Consider the following 17,214-nt stretch of genomic DNA (forward strand, 5'->3'; position numbering starts at 1 on the left):
TTTACAATATAAAATATTGTCTGAATCCTAGTAACTAGATTCATGTAGAGATAATTTTTTACCTGTGTTCTTGTGAACACGGATTGTGTTCTTATGGACACGGACTATGGTTTGTGTTCTCGATAATACGAATCATAGGTCGTATTTATAGAAACACGACGTTATTCATATTTGTTAGGACATAACTTTCGTTTCGTGTCGTAGTGAACACGATTAGACCGTGCTCCAAAGAGCACAACTTAAATTCATGAACGTTCAATTTACGCTCATAAGTATATGATTCAATATTCATGTTCATTAGAACACGAGTATTGCCCACTTCAAGTCTTTCTTTGCAAATCATCCTAGTTTTGAATTGCATATTGTATTAATTGAATCTACTACTTTTTCCCAATGCTGTTAGGGATTCTCTCTACTCTGTACTCCGTAGTCTACCATCTATTAGAGAAGAAACTCATCAAAAGATGCAGCGAAAAGAGTTTAGTAGAATTCTATGAATGAGTGGGGTATTAATGCATAGCCTTTGTCCAGATGCTGAAATGGCGAGGAGGAGCAAGTCCATGGAAATGTGAACAGAGTTAGTGATATTATGAGCAAGCCTACGATGCTAAATTCTCAGCATTGGTTTTGTTGTTGTAGTGCCTCCACTATTTTTTGTCTTTTGATAAGATATTTTAGTTGTACCATTGATTGGAATTGCAAACAATGAATGGACTTGGTACCTATGATACTCAACATTCCATTGATGTCAAGTTCAAGACAAAATAGAAATGATTGTGTCATCCCATTTGGTTGCCAAACTGGCAAAAGGATTGACGTCAGTAACTTCAGTGGTGTACCATTTACAAGTAGGTTGTTTATGCTACACGGCTTGTTAGAGAGAGCTTGAAAGGCCTGTCGTTGAACTTGAACTTGGTCTAAGTCCCAAATCAGTTGGTTTAGGCCAAGGTTGATGTCATGCCCAAGCCCCACTCCAAGGCCATCACGATCATTTCGCACTTCAAGCTTCAAAGCTCAAAGTGTAAATATTGATTCAAATATTTGTTTTATGATTAGAAGTTACCAATTGTCAAATTCTTATTTAAAATAGTAGAACTAAAATTCTAAAATCTTCAAATCTCGATTTTAAAACTAATATATCAACTAAAATACTTTTGTTTGAGCAACTTCAAACTTGAACAATAGCCAACAGTAAGTAAATTATATCATTTAATAATGTCAAAAAAAAAAAAAGTTTAAACAAATATATTAATAATGTCAAATTCTCATCCTAACCATCACTCCTCACTCGAACTAAGGGTACTTGAAAAATGGTCAACGAAGGGGAATAAACTCAAAGCCCAATAAGGACAAATCAATACAGTTTTATTGATCAACCATTTTTAATTATAATTAAAAATAAAAGATATAATGTATAATATTTTTCATAAAAACTTTTGAGTTCAAACATATCAAAGCATTCAAAACTTTTCTACTAAACATTTTCATATCTATATCAAAACAATTGCATATCAAATTCAAATCAAAAGCATTATAAAATATTTGTGTTTTGGTTATCAAACAACAAATGGTACCCAATTAGGTAGGACTTTATAAATGGATGGTTAGCCTCAAATTATTCCTTTTAAGGTGGACGGAACCAATCACTACTAGTATTAGTAACTTCTAACCAGACCTCTAAAGGTTGAAATTTAAAATAATTACATTCGCCACCAAGAAATGTAAAAATCAACTATTATATCACATTGACAAAGGCCGAAAAATCAACTATTGTATCTCATTGACAAGAGTCAAAAGCTTTAGTAGGGTCAAACAAACTAGAGTTGGATACTTTGTTTCATTTATTCAAAATATATCTCCACATTTTTTTGACATAAATAAAAGAAAAAGTTCTAATATATGTTTCATGCTAAGTATATATTTGATGCATGCATAGAAACAAGGGAGAATTGTATTTCCAACCCACTTGGGCTAGATAATTGATGTAAGGTCCTCCTATCATCTATAATTGATTAGAAGGATATGAGATAGTAATAGACAAAAATGCCCTTTTGACTCATTTTTGTCTCTATTCCACCACTCTTTACATGACACTACCAACAAATTCATCCTTATTTAACCATTTTTGGATTTTTCATTGTATTTTTTTAAACTCTTTTATAAATAGTTGAAAAATCAACATTATTTTCTATTTTTAAATTGTAAATAAGCAAAAATTATATTAATGATTCAAAAACTATTTAGGAAAATAATTTCTAAAAAAAAGTTAATTTAAATTAATAGAAATTATTTTTTACATTTTAGAAGTAAATAATTTAATGATTAAAACACTATTTAAAATAAATATATTCACTATTTTCTTTCCTTTTATACTAAAAAGTATTTTAAAGTTTTTTTTACTATTATAAAATAAAAAGTTTAAATTTTCTTTTAATCTTCTTCCTTCCTTATTTTCATAACTTTTTGAACATGACTTTTGGTAATAAGTTATATGAAATGTTGCAAATTTCTATATTGTCTCTTTTTGAAAAATATATTTAATTAAAAAATGAAAACTATTTTTAAAAATGAAAATTGAAAATCTAGTTTAGTACTATTTTTTATATGAAAATAATAAAAAGAATTAAATTTCATTTATTGATTATTATTTTTATTTTTTCTATTAGTTATTTTAATAATAAAATAAAAAATATAATATGTTCACAATTAAACAAAGGAATTGACTCATTGTGTATTTTTTTTTTATAAAAATATAATATATTCACAAAAAAAAAAATCGGATTTAAGTTTTCTATCTTGTTCTCAACCAAACTACTAGAATCATGTTTAATACACTTATAGGCACACATTCACTACAGGGATATGAAATTTGTGTCACTATACAAGGGTATTTATTATCTGTACAAAGGGTGTATAAGACTACCCTTTGTGAAAGATTTTAATCGATTCTAAACCACTTATTTATTTTCCCTTATCACTCACAGATTGTAAATCCATGTCATGCACTTTATTTAACTCCCACATGGAAATTCCAATACTTTCCCTAGTAATGATGTTTGAGGAAAAAAATTTTAACCCTAAGTCATCCACCATTTTCTCAACCAAAACCATTGGAAACATGGTTAACACACCTACGTGAACACATAACTTATGAGGGATATGGAATTTGTGTCACTATACAATAATATTACACTAATTGTACAAGAGAAATATATTAAGTGTATAAGGCTACCATTTGTGAAAGATTTCAATCGATTTTGAATAACTCCTTTTTATTTTCCTTGTCACCCATGTATACTCATGTCATACACTTTATTTAACTCCCACATAGAAATTCTAATACTTTCCCCAGTAATGATATTTAGGGAAAAAAATTTGACCCTGAGTCATCCAACATTTTCTCAACCAAATCATTGAAAATGTAATTAACACACCTAGGTGGACATATAACTTAGGAGAGATATGGAATTTATGTCACTATACAAAGGTATTACACTAACTATACAAGGGAAATATATTAAGTGTACAAGAATGTACAAGCCTACCCATTGTGAAAGATTTCAATTGATTTTAAACAAATCCTTTATTTTTCTTGTCACCCAAGGATTGTACACCCATGTTATACACTTTATTTAACTCCCACATAGAAATTTCAATGTTTTTCTCCAATAATGATGTTTGGGGAAAAAAATTTAAATATCAGTCATCCACCATTTTCTCGATCAAACCATTGAAAATATGGTTAACACACTTATATGGACACATAACTTAGGAGGGATATGGAATTTGCACCACTGTACAACAGTATTAGATTAATTGTACAAGGGAAATGTGCAAATGTACAAGGGTGTACAAAGCTCCTAATAGGTTTTGCATGATTTTTAAGCAACTCGAACTTGACATTAGGATGATAACTGACGGGTTTTTTTTTTTTTACAAAACTATGTCATTAAGACATTTCTTACCAAAATTAACACATAGGAAATAAAATTAAAATTAATCATGTTTGAATTGTTCATTACAAGTAAACTAAATAAAATATATATTTTACTATCTTGCCCTTATAAACATAATTTCACTGTTATCTGTAAAAGATTAAAAAATCATATTTAAATGGAATTAAAAATAAACAAAAATTATTTTTATAACATTTTTATTTTTTAAAATCATTAATTTAAATTATGACATTAGTTTTAAAATTAAAAATATTTGTTGTAATTATAGTTTTGAAGATTTCATGATTTTTATCCTATTACCTTTTAAAAATTTCTTTAATAAGAAAATATTTATTTTAATGGTTTTAAATATTTAAATCTTTATTTTAAAATATTTAGGATTAGTATGAAGAACAATTAGGTAATTTTGGAATTGAGAAATTTTGAATATCTTGAAGTGCATGTAAGTGTTTACATTATTTCTGAAATAATATGAGAATTAATAAACACTATGTGTCTAATTTGCAAGTTAGAAAAAAAATATATTTTATGAGGTATTTAAAAATTGTTTAATATATATGACAAATAATGTACAATACATTTATTATTTTGTAAGTAAGAAAAAAAAATTTACTAAGGTATTTAAAAAATATTTATTATATATTCTATAAGTTTGAAAAAAAAAAATTTGATGATGTCTAATTTGCAAGTTAGAACAAACAAAGAATACTAATATTTTATGAGGTGTTTAAAAATTGTTTAATATATATGAGAAATAATGTAAGTTTGAAATAAAGAATAATATTTATTATATATTATGCAAGTTTTCAAGGTATTTAAAATATTTATCATATATATTATGTAAGTTTTAAAAAATATATTTGAAGAGGTATTTAAAAGTTATTTACATAAAAAATGTATTTGACAACAATAATTTTTAACCATTTATCTCTCATGTTCAATTTATTGGAGAAAAATGATTGAGAAATCATTTAACTTGTTCTCACTAATATATAGGTGAGAGAAGGTGAAAGAGAGAATGAGAAAGGTGGGTGGCCGGTTAGTTTTTCTATTTAATAGTCAATGGTATTTTAGGGATTTTTTAAAAGCAATATCCTTCATCTCAATTTCTATTTTTTCATTGGGCTTTAAGTTTAAATATGGGCAATAGGAGGACCTTAGGCTAATTATCAAACCCAACTACCCTCAAAACACAATTCTCCCTAGAAACAAAAGTAACATTTTAATATTTCAAAATAATATATAAAAAGAAAATTATTTTTCTTTTATTATATCTACATTAATTTCCCTTACCTCAAAAAAGTACATAAAAACCTTGAAGAAAAATAATTTTGAAGAATCTACTCCTCACCTAGCATATATATATATATATATAACTATTAGTAATCATGCAACTTTTATTTTTATTTATTTATTTCTATAATCCTTATATTTTCTTTTTCTTTTTTTTAAATCTCATAGTGTATGATATGTTTTTCTTTCTCCATTCTTTTTATTCATTTGGATATTCAAAATTCCTCGAATTCCATCAATAAGACAACCTATATTCATAAATTTTCAATACTGTGTTAAAAAAAATCTACATGTAAAAGAGTTTTTTAATAGAGAAGACAAGAAAATCTAATTTATACCCAGGGCTTTTAAGAGAAAAAAAACTTTTCTACCCTTGATAAATTAATTTATTTAACTCTTTTATTTTATTTTATTTTATTTATTTCAAATTTACTACTTTACCCCAAAAAAATTAACCTTGGGTGTTACAGTTGAAGTGTAGCTTGCATCTTGTTCTCAAAAGAAGTGTCTTCCATAATAACTTCGACTATACATGAGGATGAAAGTTGTCAAATGACAAAAGATGTGGAAGACTTCCATTTTTATATTACTATTGAGCTTGTATTGACTTATACATTTAAGATGAGTACATTCACATATGACAAAACACCTTATTTTGGTTTAAACAAAGAAGAAGAAAGCATTTAGAGAAAACTTTTCTACTTGAGCTTAGTGCTTAGAGCTTATGGGAAGGCTTCAGAACACGTCTACGGTACATTCCAAGAGCCCATGTCGGGAAAATGTTTCTATAGCTCGGATAGTGTAGCATACAATTATTCATGAAGACTCCAGTGATTTCCTGTGATCATTATTTCAAGGTTAAGATGCATTCAAATACAAAAAAGGAAATAATGTTTGCAAAAACAGTTTTGATCGGTTAATAACTTATAACGAACCAAGATCATAGTCAGAATTACCTCTTGAGGGAAATCCCCATTGTCCAACTGTGAATTAATTAGTAGCTTAGCTGCATTGTGTAGAGGGGTTGGATCTCTCTCAACCTAGTTTAGAAGAAAGAATGAAAAATTTTACTTCGTAAATTATTTAGGGAAATTTGGAGCTTCTATCAAAATATTTGTCACTTTCATAAGCACGTATGAGAAGTAACCATTAAATGAATCAAATTCGAGAGTAACCTGTCCGGCTTCAATTAGACTCATCAAACACCATGCGGTTTGTACCAAATTGGTGCGATCCCCCTCTAGGTGTACATACACCTGTACAATGATGATTAAACTGATGAGTAAAAAATCCAACTCATATTTTCCAAGCGATGGCACTGAGTTAGAATGAGAATTACCATGTCTGGGCATGAAAGATAGCTCTCTCCCCAACCACCATTTGCTTTCTGCTTTGAAAGCAAAAAATCGACACCTTTACGAACGGTTTTGCTGTTTGAGTATGTTTTCCCAACAGCAGCTAACCCTGATAATGCAAACCATGCAGCATAGGTGAAGCAAACTCCCCAGCCACCATACCTGCCAATATTGTTTTACATGAGAATTTTTACTTCGAACTCAAAACCATCATCCATTTCCATCTCCTCAACTAAGTAGCCAAAAACGAAAGAGATGCATACCAAGATCCATCTGGCCTCTGTACATTCTCGACATAACGGGTTGCCTTTTCTATGAAGTTGTCTACTTCTTTCCTTCTATAATTAGGATACAATTTCTTGAACAACAGGAGAGTCTGGATAGCTGATGATGTGCATTCCACATACCTAAACCGCCAAATAGATAACATTAATGAGTGTATATGATGTGAAAGTGGACATGGAAATGTAAATGGACATGGACATGGACATAGAAATGGAAATGAATTAGATGAATAACAACTTACTCATGCTCGGTGACTATGTTGGCGAAAAGTTCTGAAGGATTCAACTTCTAAGAAATAAAATAAAGTGAATCAAAACCAAGAATCTGTTAGTCGTAGACTCAACTGCATTCACTGAGACCTCAAAACTTTGGTAACAACTACATCCATTTGTGATTGAAAGAAATTACCTCCAACCATTCTTCGGCTCCTGCTGGCTCCCAAACAGCCAGACCACCACTTTTGCCCTTTAGAAATAAAAAATAAATAAAAAATAAAAAATGGGACATGTATAGAGACTTTGTGAATTTACAAAATATGAATATTAGTCTGGCAGCAATTTTGAGTCTCACAAGTGAAGCAAAATATGTGTACGTACTTGCAAGGAGAAGAGGAAATTGATGGCATCAAATAAGCACTGAGGTTCGGCCTTTTTCCCCACAAGTTCTTCTGGAAATTGTGATAGTAACAGCAAGACCTATGGAAAGAAAATGGGGATATACATGAGGAACTTCTGTATTAATTACTGTAGTGTATGATCCGAATAAAGCTATATATCCTACCCTCAATGCTTCGGTTGTGCCGTCAGAGAGTTGCCAACCATGATCGCGATCAGAGAAAGTCCAAGCTCCTTTTGAAAAGTGACTATACCTACTTCGGTAATCACCAGATGGATTTTCTTGACACTGCAATTTAAATTTGGTATGATAATGGTTGTAAGCTTAATGAAGATGCAGAGCATGGTAGTGGCAGAGGTTTTGGGAGTGTATAAGTAAGAAACCTGTGATAATTTAACGAAGTCGTGACCTTTCTTCAGAGTAGTCCCATATTCTTCAAGCATACCACTTTCCAGGATGGCTTGAATGAAAAAAGAAGTGTCCCATAGCTGACTCCCAAAACTCTGCAGTTACAGCAACAAGTTAGCATTATGGATGGTGAATTTGGAGGTGATGATTGAGTAGAACCAAAATGGTTGGGTTCAGTGTGCATTTCTTCCCTCAGTTGTAGAACCAGATCAGTAATGGGTGCCTGAAATCTTGTGCCGTATAAATACGACATAGGCATGTAAACTGTTCGACTGTAGCACCACATTTTATCTGCAACACAAACATTTCCATAGAAAACAAGTTCATAAAATAAAACCATGAAGCCTAAGTGAGATCAAAATACTCAATATACAGTTACTGCATATTGCCTACCTGGATGCATGGGCAAAAATGAAGGGAAAAGCCAGAACTCTGGTGGCAAAGGGTTGCAGCCAGACCACTCATACAACCCAAACACCTTAAAACACACAAAAATCAATTAAGCCAATAGCAATGGAAAATCTTTCTTCCAAACCAACAAAAGATCACCAACTTATGAACTCACCGAGAGATAACACTTCCCCCAAGATGGTGAATAGGTTGCACCGCCGTGATCGAGAATCCATTTCCTTCCTGCTGCCACAGCCTTGTCATCAGGTCCTACTCCTAGTATACGCATGGAGATGTAGTTGAGGGTTGTTCCAAGCATTGTGCTGTGCCCCTCGATATGGAATCCCCACCCACCATCTTCATTCTAATCATCCAACACGTTCCATTACTATTCCAAATGGGATATGAAAATGTTGTGAGCCAATTAAAGATGGTGAGATGAGTTTGATTAGTACTTGATGGTTATTAATGTAGCGAAGAACCTCCACTTTGTGTTCCGGTGTTAGGCCAATATTCAGGGTTCCAGTAAAGTAAAGCACCATGATCTGCATACCAATTTGGAATAACACTTTAGGTGTTAGTTAATTCAGAAATTAAACTCAATAATTTTTTTTTTTCTCAAAAAAAAGGGGTTCTTAGAAAACATACCAGAGGAGGTGTGAAAAACAAAGGACCAGCGTTCTCAGCAGGCCAGTGACCATCCTTAGCCTGGATGGCTCTATTCAGCCTCACAGCTTTCCTCACTACAGTTGTCACTGCTTCATATGTTACTTCTTCCTTTTCTCCCAACCTCACTGGTGGTATGCTCAAATCTATTTGGTTTTCCTTGATAAGCTGTGATTTTTAATTTGGACATTGGAATGGAGGGATTATGTTGTCAGAATTCAAACTTCCTTGCGAAATTGAAAATGATTTTTCAAAAGTAAATTATTTTTAACAAATGCAAACATTTTTTTTTTTGTATCATTTTCAATTCAACCAAGTTATAGAAAAAAAAAACCAAGAAAATACGACACAAGATTTTAGGCACCCAAGAAAACAGTTTTCGATTTTTTAGAACAAAAAATCAAGAAAATACGTCTATCGATCAAAAACTATTCTCTATTTTCTATTTTCAGATAATATCTTTTACTCGTTTTCTATTGTTTTCACTTGTTATCTAAGGGCTATTTAAAAATATAATTATACAAACATGTAGAATAATTAAAAATAAAACAATAAACATAAAAATTGTTTTTAAAACATTTTTAAAAAATATTAAAAAAAAGTTACAAATATTTTAGGTTTTTAAATAAACTTTTATTTTATAAAACATTAAAGAACAGTTTTAAAAAAATTATTTTCAAAAACTGTTTTACATAACTGTTTTGCATAACTATTTTTTCTAACAGTTTTCTATTTAATAGAACAAAAAATAGAAAAAAAAGAAAAGAAAAGAAAAACATTTGGTAAATAGAAAACTATTTTCAATTTTTTGTTTTTAGGAACAAAAAAACTTATAAGATCACATCTTTTAGTTTTTTTCAAATGTTTTCACTTGTTTTGTAAGAGTTATTTTAAAAAATTAATTATATAAACATGTAAAATGATTAAAAATAAAGTGTTAAATATAAAATTATTTTTAAAACATATTTTAAAGTATTAAAAATAGATTAAAAATATTTCAAGTTACCAAACAGACTTTTGTACTACAAAACATTATAGAACAATTTTTAAAAATTATCTCTCATAACTATTTTCGAAAGTAGTTACGAAAGAGGGCCTAATGTTTTACCATTTTTAAAAATTAACTAATGGAAGATACTACATACACTATCACTTTTATCACATTTTTTATTATAGACATTCCGGCAAGTAAAATTATATTTACTAAAAAGTGATTAGTTGTATTAAATAAAAAAAATAGCATTTTACTATTACTAAATTTTCACTTTACAAGGTGAGAAAGATGACAAAGGTTTTGGCCTTTTTTTTAAAGAAATATAAATATTTGCTTTTGGGCAACTAAATTATATGTCCTGATCATCAAATTTCCAATATGAGGAGGAGCTTAGTTGTTAGTTGCAAAAAGTGTGGTTTGGCCATATAGTCCAGGTCTCATTGTCCTAAACCTGAAATATCTTTTTCCTTGGCCAGTTTTCAAAGAATATCAAAGTATGACCATTAATTACCAGTTGATGCCCAAAGGCAAGTACGGTCCTCTCACGCCCACCCCTAGTTGCATCTTCCCATCCAACTGGAAACTCGGTGAATTTAGGCCAAGACCCAGAACAAATTTTAGTTGAAAAACCATATATATATATATATATATATATATATGTATAAATTTCCATGAAGGCCCTTTAATTAATATTAAATTTTATTGTGATCACTTCATCAACCTCAGAAGCAAAATACCATGTTGGAAGATAGTAGAGGAAAATTTTTTATCCAAAGAAATCATCATGAATAAAAGAGCATATACCTGCATCCTCATTAGGAGATCCCCATTAGGTTTGTAGCGAAACCGATTCTTTGTGAAATTTTCCTGGACTTTCCTGACCTCTTCTCGCTCTTCTGGGGTCCCAGCTTCACGGTCGAACTCCCAGGTCTGCCTGCCAACAAAGTTGTTGAGGCTGTACAGCCATGGACCATGCCCTTCTGCAATTTTGAGCTTCCACATACTGCATTTTTGTTTATATATATAAACATCGTCATCACTTCAGCTCATGCAGTAACATTCTTATCCATTAACCATATACTATCAAGTATAGAAATATCGAGATCATTGTTTCCCATGGTTTAAAACAAGACCAACTCCAATTTTACAGAGAAGGCATGCAGACAATTGCAGAAGCAGAAGAAGAAACGGGAGGAGAAGGGATAAAACTGATATTTCCAGGTTACAAAATAAAAAAATAAAAAAATAAAAAGGAAGCCTGCATGTTATAATTCAAAAACAAACCTACCCAGAAAGTTTTTGCATAGAATTCTAAAGAAGCGATATAGAGAAAAAAAAAGAGAAAATTTTATAAAATACGAAACCTGAACTATGTCTGTGGAAGATGTAGGCGAAGAGAGGTTGAGGAGTTGATGAGAAGCGAGAGAGGTGGTCACTCCTTTATATAGACTCCCAATTGGCAAAGGGAAGGACGTGGTTGAAGATAGTAATTGATAATAAAAATAATTATAAAATGTTTAATTGTCTTTGGTGAGCATACAGTCTATACTACTCAGAAAGTACTCGAGGGAGGGGCCAATTTCTGACTGCGTCGTTAATGCTTCAATTAATTAATAAATGAATCCCGTAGTTGGCACGTCAACTTATTTATTCCAGCTACGTGGAGAAATGTAGGTCTGGGCTTTGATAATTCATGCCCCTAATTTGTCCATAAATCTATGTAAAATTAAAAATAAAATAGAATAAAGAAAAAGAGGACAAGCTTTATGTGAATGATTTTTCACGTGATTTTCGACCAAACTTTTATTCCAATAGAAATTTTCTTAGAATTATAAAACAGTTATAATAGATTCTAAAAAAAAATTGAATTGAGAGGAGAGGTAAGTTAGGGTCGGTCTTGGCGTGCATCAAAGTCTTGGCTTGTGAGCCTAGGGTTAGAAGGAGGAGGCAATTCTTGATCCATCCTGGCCATTGTCTGCAGTACAACTCTGTATTTTGCAAAGCTGAAGGTCAGTTATTATCAAATTGGTTGACAGATGAAGATTTGACTTTGTAGCGACCATTCAATTACATTTTTTTTTTTTTTTTTTTTTTTTGAGGCTTTGCAGTCTCGACTTAGCATTAGAGATACTCACCAAGCATCCAGCTAACTGTACGGTAATATAAATAGGTAAGTTTTCTCCTTGTGATACCCAAACCTACTCTTTTATCTTAAGATCATAGGGATAGGTTTAGATATTAACTTCGGACAAAAATAATTAAGTTTTTTTTTTCAAAAAATATTTATTAAAAAGACAAATACTTAAAACAGGGAATAGAAATGGATGCAAAAAGAAAAAAAAAAAACCAACTATAATATAGAATAATGTGCATAGTTGCAATAAATTATTTTTAACGTGAATGATATTTTGTTGCTTCTCAATTACTTAAGAAATAATAATAATAATAACCTTGACTATGGGGCAGATATCCATGCAAATATGCAAGTCCCTTCCTCTATCCTATAACCAATAGTATTTTTTTAGTTAACCTTATGAAGTGATATTTATTTTATAAATAAATACATAAAAGTTAAAGATAATTAATGATTTAGTAAAGTTGATAAACTTGAAGAGAAGTGCATGAAGTGATTAGAAATTTTAGGAAAGATTGATAAAAGTGAAAAGAATTATGTATTAGGTTTTAATTAAGTAAAGGCTTCTTGAAAACTACATTATATTGATCGGGTTTTCAATGTTGTTAATTTTTCACAATTTGATTAATGAATCATTAAATATATAATAATAATAATAATAATAGTTATATTAAAAATTATCTAAATCAAGCTAATAACCCAACCCAATCCGACCTGACCATTGTGCATGCGTGCGGAATTGTCTAATGTCTAAAGTGTGAAGATAGAAATATATAATAGTATGGACAATAAAAAGAGTACTTTCAAGTCATTATCAATCGAGTAAAAATGAGTAATGTGGGTGGAATTAGGGAGGCAGGCTCCAATTTTGGACCAGTTAAATGCCAAATTATTCAACCTTGGAAGGCTCAGCTAGCCGGATTAATTATTCATTTGATGGGTCTTTTTGAGGTGAGTTTTTTAAATTATTAAAGAGTTGTTATATTTTATATAAAAATTATTATTATTTTTTAATTTAAAAATAAAAAATAAAAAATATAAACTATATTAAAAATTATAATTATTTGTTTTTCAACTTAATATTTAATAGAACATAATTTTTAAGATTAAATAGTTCTTAATACTATAAAGCATTAAGTTGTTTGTTTTTTTAATATTTTATTTTTATTAAGGGTTAAGTTGTTTGTTTTTTATATACTAGAAATCAACATCTTAATGTATTAAGAAAAATAATTTTTAATTAATTCTTATCTCACAAAAAAAAAAATAATAATTTAACATATTTCTAAAAATTTTAAGATAATAAAAATTATTTTAAAAGTTGTTGAAGTTAAAGTGGTGAAAAAAGAGAAAAAGATGGTGGTCTATAAAGATGTTGATAGAAGAGAAAAATGATAAAAATGAAGATTTATTATGATAACAAGAATTGAGGGTTGAGATTTTTTAATGGATTTAAAAATGTTACTTTTTTAGAAAAAATGAAGTATTTTGTCTTTTGTGATTCAGTTTAAAATATTTAAAAATAAGTAATAAGTTAAATAAAAAGTTAAAAACAAATACCCTCTTACTAATAAGTTTTAAAAAATAAACACACTTTTAGATTATTTTCTCCTCAATTCATAATGGACAATCGAATAAAAAAAAATTATAATTTTTTTCTTTCTTTTCCCCTTCCCCTCTTTTTCTTTTTCTTTTTATTTTTTATTTTTTTTATTTTAAACTTCTTAACAACCAAACATAGTTATAGTTCATTAATCCTTAAGTGGACTTAATTACTACTTCAAAAAATTCAACTAGGGCTTTTTCAATTTCATTTTTTGTATGATCAATACTCTTAACTTAATTTTCCACTATGAGGCCATCCTAGAAGTCAAGATACTTTCCTTAAACAAATTCAAAACAAATAATATTGACAAATCACTCTACATTGTTTTTATTTTTTATTTTTTAAAGAAAAAACTGTTATAACCATATTTTTGTTGGGATTTGAATTTCTTTGTAAAGAAATATTTTTCCATGGCTATCACCCAAATAATGACAAAACTTATCTTGTTAGTGTCTCTTTTACCATTAGAAAGTCTGCTTAAGATGAGATTAGAGGTGATGGAATGGAAAGATGTTGCCCTTATAGATGTTCCCCTTCTGATGTGAAGTGTCTAATTAATGTTGTTGGTGTGAAAGTTAATGAAGTTGAAATTGTGAAAGAAGAGAAAAAGGTGGTGGTACATGAAGGAGAAGATGAAAATGACAGACAGGAAGATTTATTATGATACAAGGGTTGGGGTTGAGATTTTTAAATGAATTTAAAAATGCTATTTTTTCTATATAGAATATTTAAAAATAAGTAATAAGTTAAATAAAAAATTAAAAACAAATATTTAAAATTTGAAAGCAAATTATTTTTTTGTAATAAAAAAAAAAACCCTCTTAGGTTATTTTTTCCTCAATTCTTAATAGATAATCAAATAAAAAACAATTATAATTTTTTTCTTACTTTTCCCTTCCCACTCTTTTTCATTTTCATTTTTTTTATTTCAAAATTTTTAACAACCAAACATAGTTATAGTTTCTTAATTCTTAAGTGGACTTAATTACTAGGGCTTTTTTAATTTTATTTTTTGTATGATGAATACTCTTAACTTAATTTTCCATTGTGAGGCCATCCTAAGAAGTCAAGATACTTTCCTTAAATAAATTCAAAGCAAATAATATTGGTGAATGACTATCACCCAAATGATTTTTGTAACCATATTTTTTGTTAGGATTTGAGTTTCTTTGTCAAGAAATACTTTTCCATGGCTATCACCCAAATAATGAAAAAACTTATGTTGTTAGTCTCTTTACCATTAGAAAGTCTGCTTAGGATGAGGTTGCAGGTGATGGAATGGAAAGATGTTGCCCTCATAGATGTTCCCCTTCTGCCCAGTCAACCTTTTATTCAAGTCAATTATAATTTCTAATGAGAATAATGCAACATCAACAAAATTTCTATACCTTTATTGATTGCCTCTTTGTATTTATTGCCTTTATTCATCAAATACATTTTTTTTCGGTCTTTTTTGTAATATGTGAAAGTGAAAGGAGGTTGTATGACTTTATTTTTGGGTCAATTTCAGTGGTGGGTTCTAATTAATATTGTTGGTGTAGGGGATTAATTTGGAAGGATCAATGCCATAGATTTTTTTGTTAAAGTTGTTTTCCTCCAAGCAACTTAGAGTGTGTTTAATAGTAATTTTAGAAAATATTTTAAGTTTTTTTATTATTTGAAAGATAAAAATTTCCAAGTGTTATAAAAGCTAAAAATACTTCGTAAAATCACTATTAAATGCAATCTTACTTTCGGATTTTAAATTATTTATTTATTTATTTAGCAATTTATTACTTGTTTCTTAAATTTTGTACTGAAAGAAAAAAAATTTAAAAAATTTAATTTTTTTATGGTAAAATTAATCAGTTAGTTTTTCTTTAATTCTTAATACTGAGTAGAAATGAAATATTAAGAAAACAAACGATGTAAGACTTAATATTATTAAGCACAACTTAGCTTTAAGTTCTATATAGAATTAAGTAAAAAAAACAAATACCGCCCCATTAGTGTTTGATAAATCAACTTAGGGTGATTTAATATCTTAATTTAAGTTATTAAATAGATTAGATATATTTAATAAAATAATTTAATATCATAACTTAAAATATTAACTCCGAATAAATAACTTATTCTTAATTTTAAATCATTTTTACTTTATTTGCCTACATCTAATAATAATATATCTTACAACCATATAGTTCCACATCCATAACTTATTTTTCATAGTAAATATTTTGTGGTTATATTAACTATTTACAATATTTTAACTATGAATGTTTAATAAATAATGAGAATAAATATCAATTAAAATCAACTTAAATTATTAAATAATAAATAAAAAAACTAGTTATTAAGAAACCTTATTATAAGTGATATAAAAAGAAAAAAAAAAGTCACAACAATCATGAGAGACGACAATGTTCCCGCTAGATATTTGAAAACAAAAACTTTAAAAAATATTAAATTTATATCTTATTTAATTATAATATAAATAACAATTATATTTATTATCACTCCAATAAACACGAGTTTTTACAATAAATAAATTTATAAATAAAATATAGTATTTTATGGTAAAAAAAATCATGATAGCTCATGACTCATGAGCAATTATTTTTAAACATAAAAGACAAAAATAAAATTTTACCACAAAACAAAATTTGTGACATTTAACCGCAAAACAAATTTGCGATCACATGTCATTTTTTGCCGTAAAACAAATTAATTGCTGAAAGTTAATTGTTACAACTATATTTAATGGTAACATGTGATGGAAGTTTACAAAACACAAAAATCTAGGGTCTAACAAATGAGTCATCAGAAAGGGGGTTTTCATTGAAGTGAGTAATACATTGATAGCCAACCAACTCTTTCAGCCATTAAACTTGATCATCTTTTCATTTTATATTCTTTAAGTGGGATCTTCAACTTTTACAAGACTCAATTTGAGTAAGAAACATCAATTTTTTTCCCCTCAAAAATATCAATTATTATCTAGAAAATGAAGTCCTCATAATGGGGTTTTTCACAAAGGTGAGTAAGACATTAATAGCTAATTAACCAACTCTTTTAGCCATTAAACTTGAACATCCTTTCATTTTATTTTCTATATGTGGGATCTTCAGTTTTTACAAGGCTTCTACAATTGAAGTAAGAAACATCAATTTTTTTTCCCTTTTTTCCTCAATAATCATAATGAAGGTTAAGACATTGACATTGATAGCCAACCAACACTTTTATCCATTAAGCTTAAACAACTTTTCATTTTTTTTTTCTCTATGTGAAAATTTCAGCTTTTACAAGGCTTCTGCAATTTGAGTAAACATCAATTCTTTTACTTTTTTTTTTTTCCTCAAAAAGATCAATTACCATCTAGAAAATGGAGTCATCAGAATGGGGGTTTTCACAAAGGTGAGTAAGATATTGATAGCCAACAACCAACTCTTTTAGCGATTAAACTTAACCTTCAACTTTTACGAGGCTTTTGCAATTTGAGTAAGAAACATCAATTTTTTCCCTAAAAAAAGTCA

The 17,214-nt window shown here is 28.9% G+C and overlaps 1 pseudogene; it reads right to left on the bottom strand.

Annotated features, from left to right (window-relative positions):
• Window positions 1-5,816: 5,816 nt before the first annotated feature.
• The window catches only part of LOC117923110, a 41,173-nt pseudogene continuing 29,775 nt past the window's right edge, over window positions 5,817-17,214 (bottom strand).

Source organism: Vitis riparia, chromosome 10 (genome assembly GCF_004353265.1).
Source record: "Vitis riparia cultivar Riparia Gloire de Montpellier isolate 1030 chromosome 10, EGFV_Vit.rip_1.0, whole genome shotgun sequence".
NCBI lineage: Eukaryota > Viridiplantae > Streptophyta > Magnoliopsida > Vitales > Vitaceae > Vitis > Vitis riparia.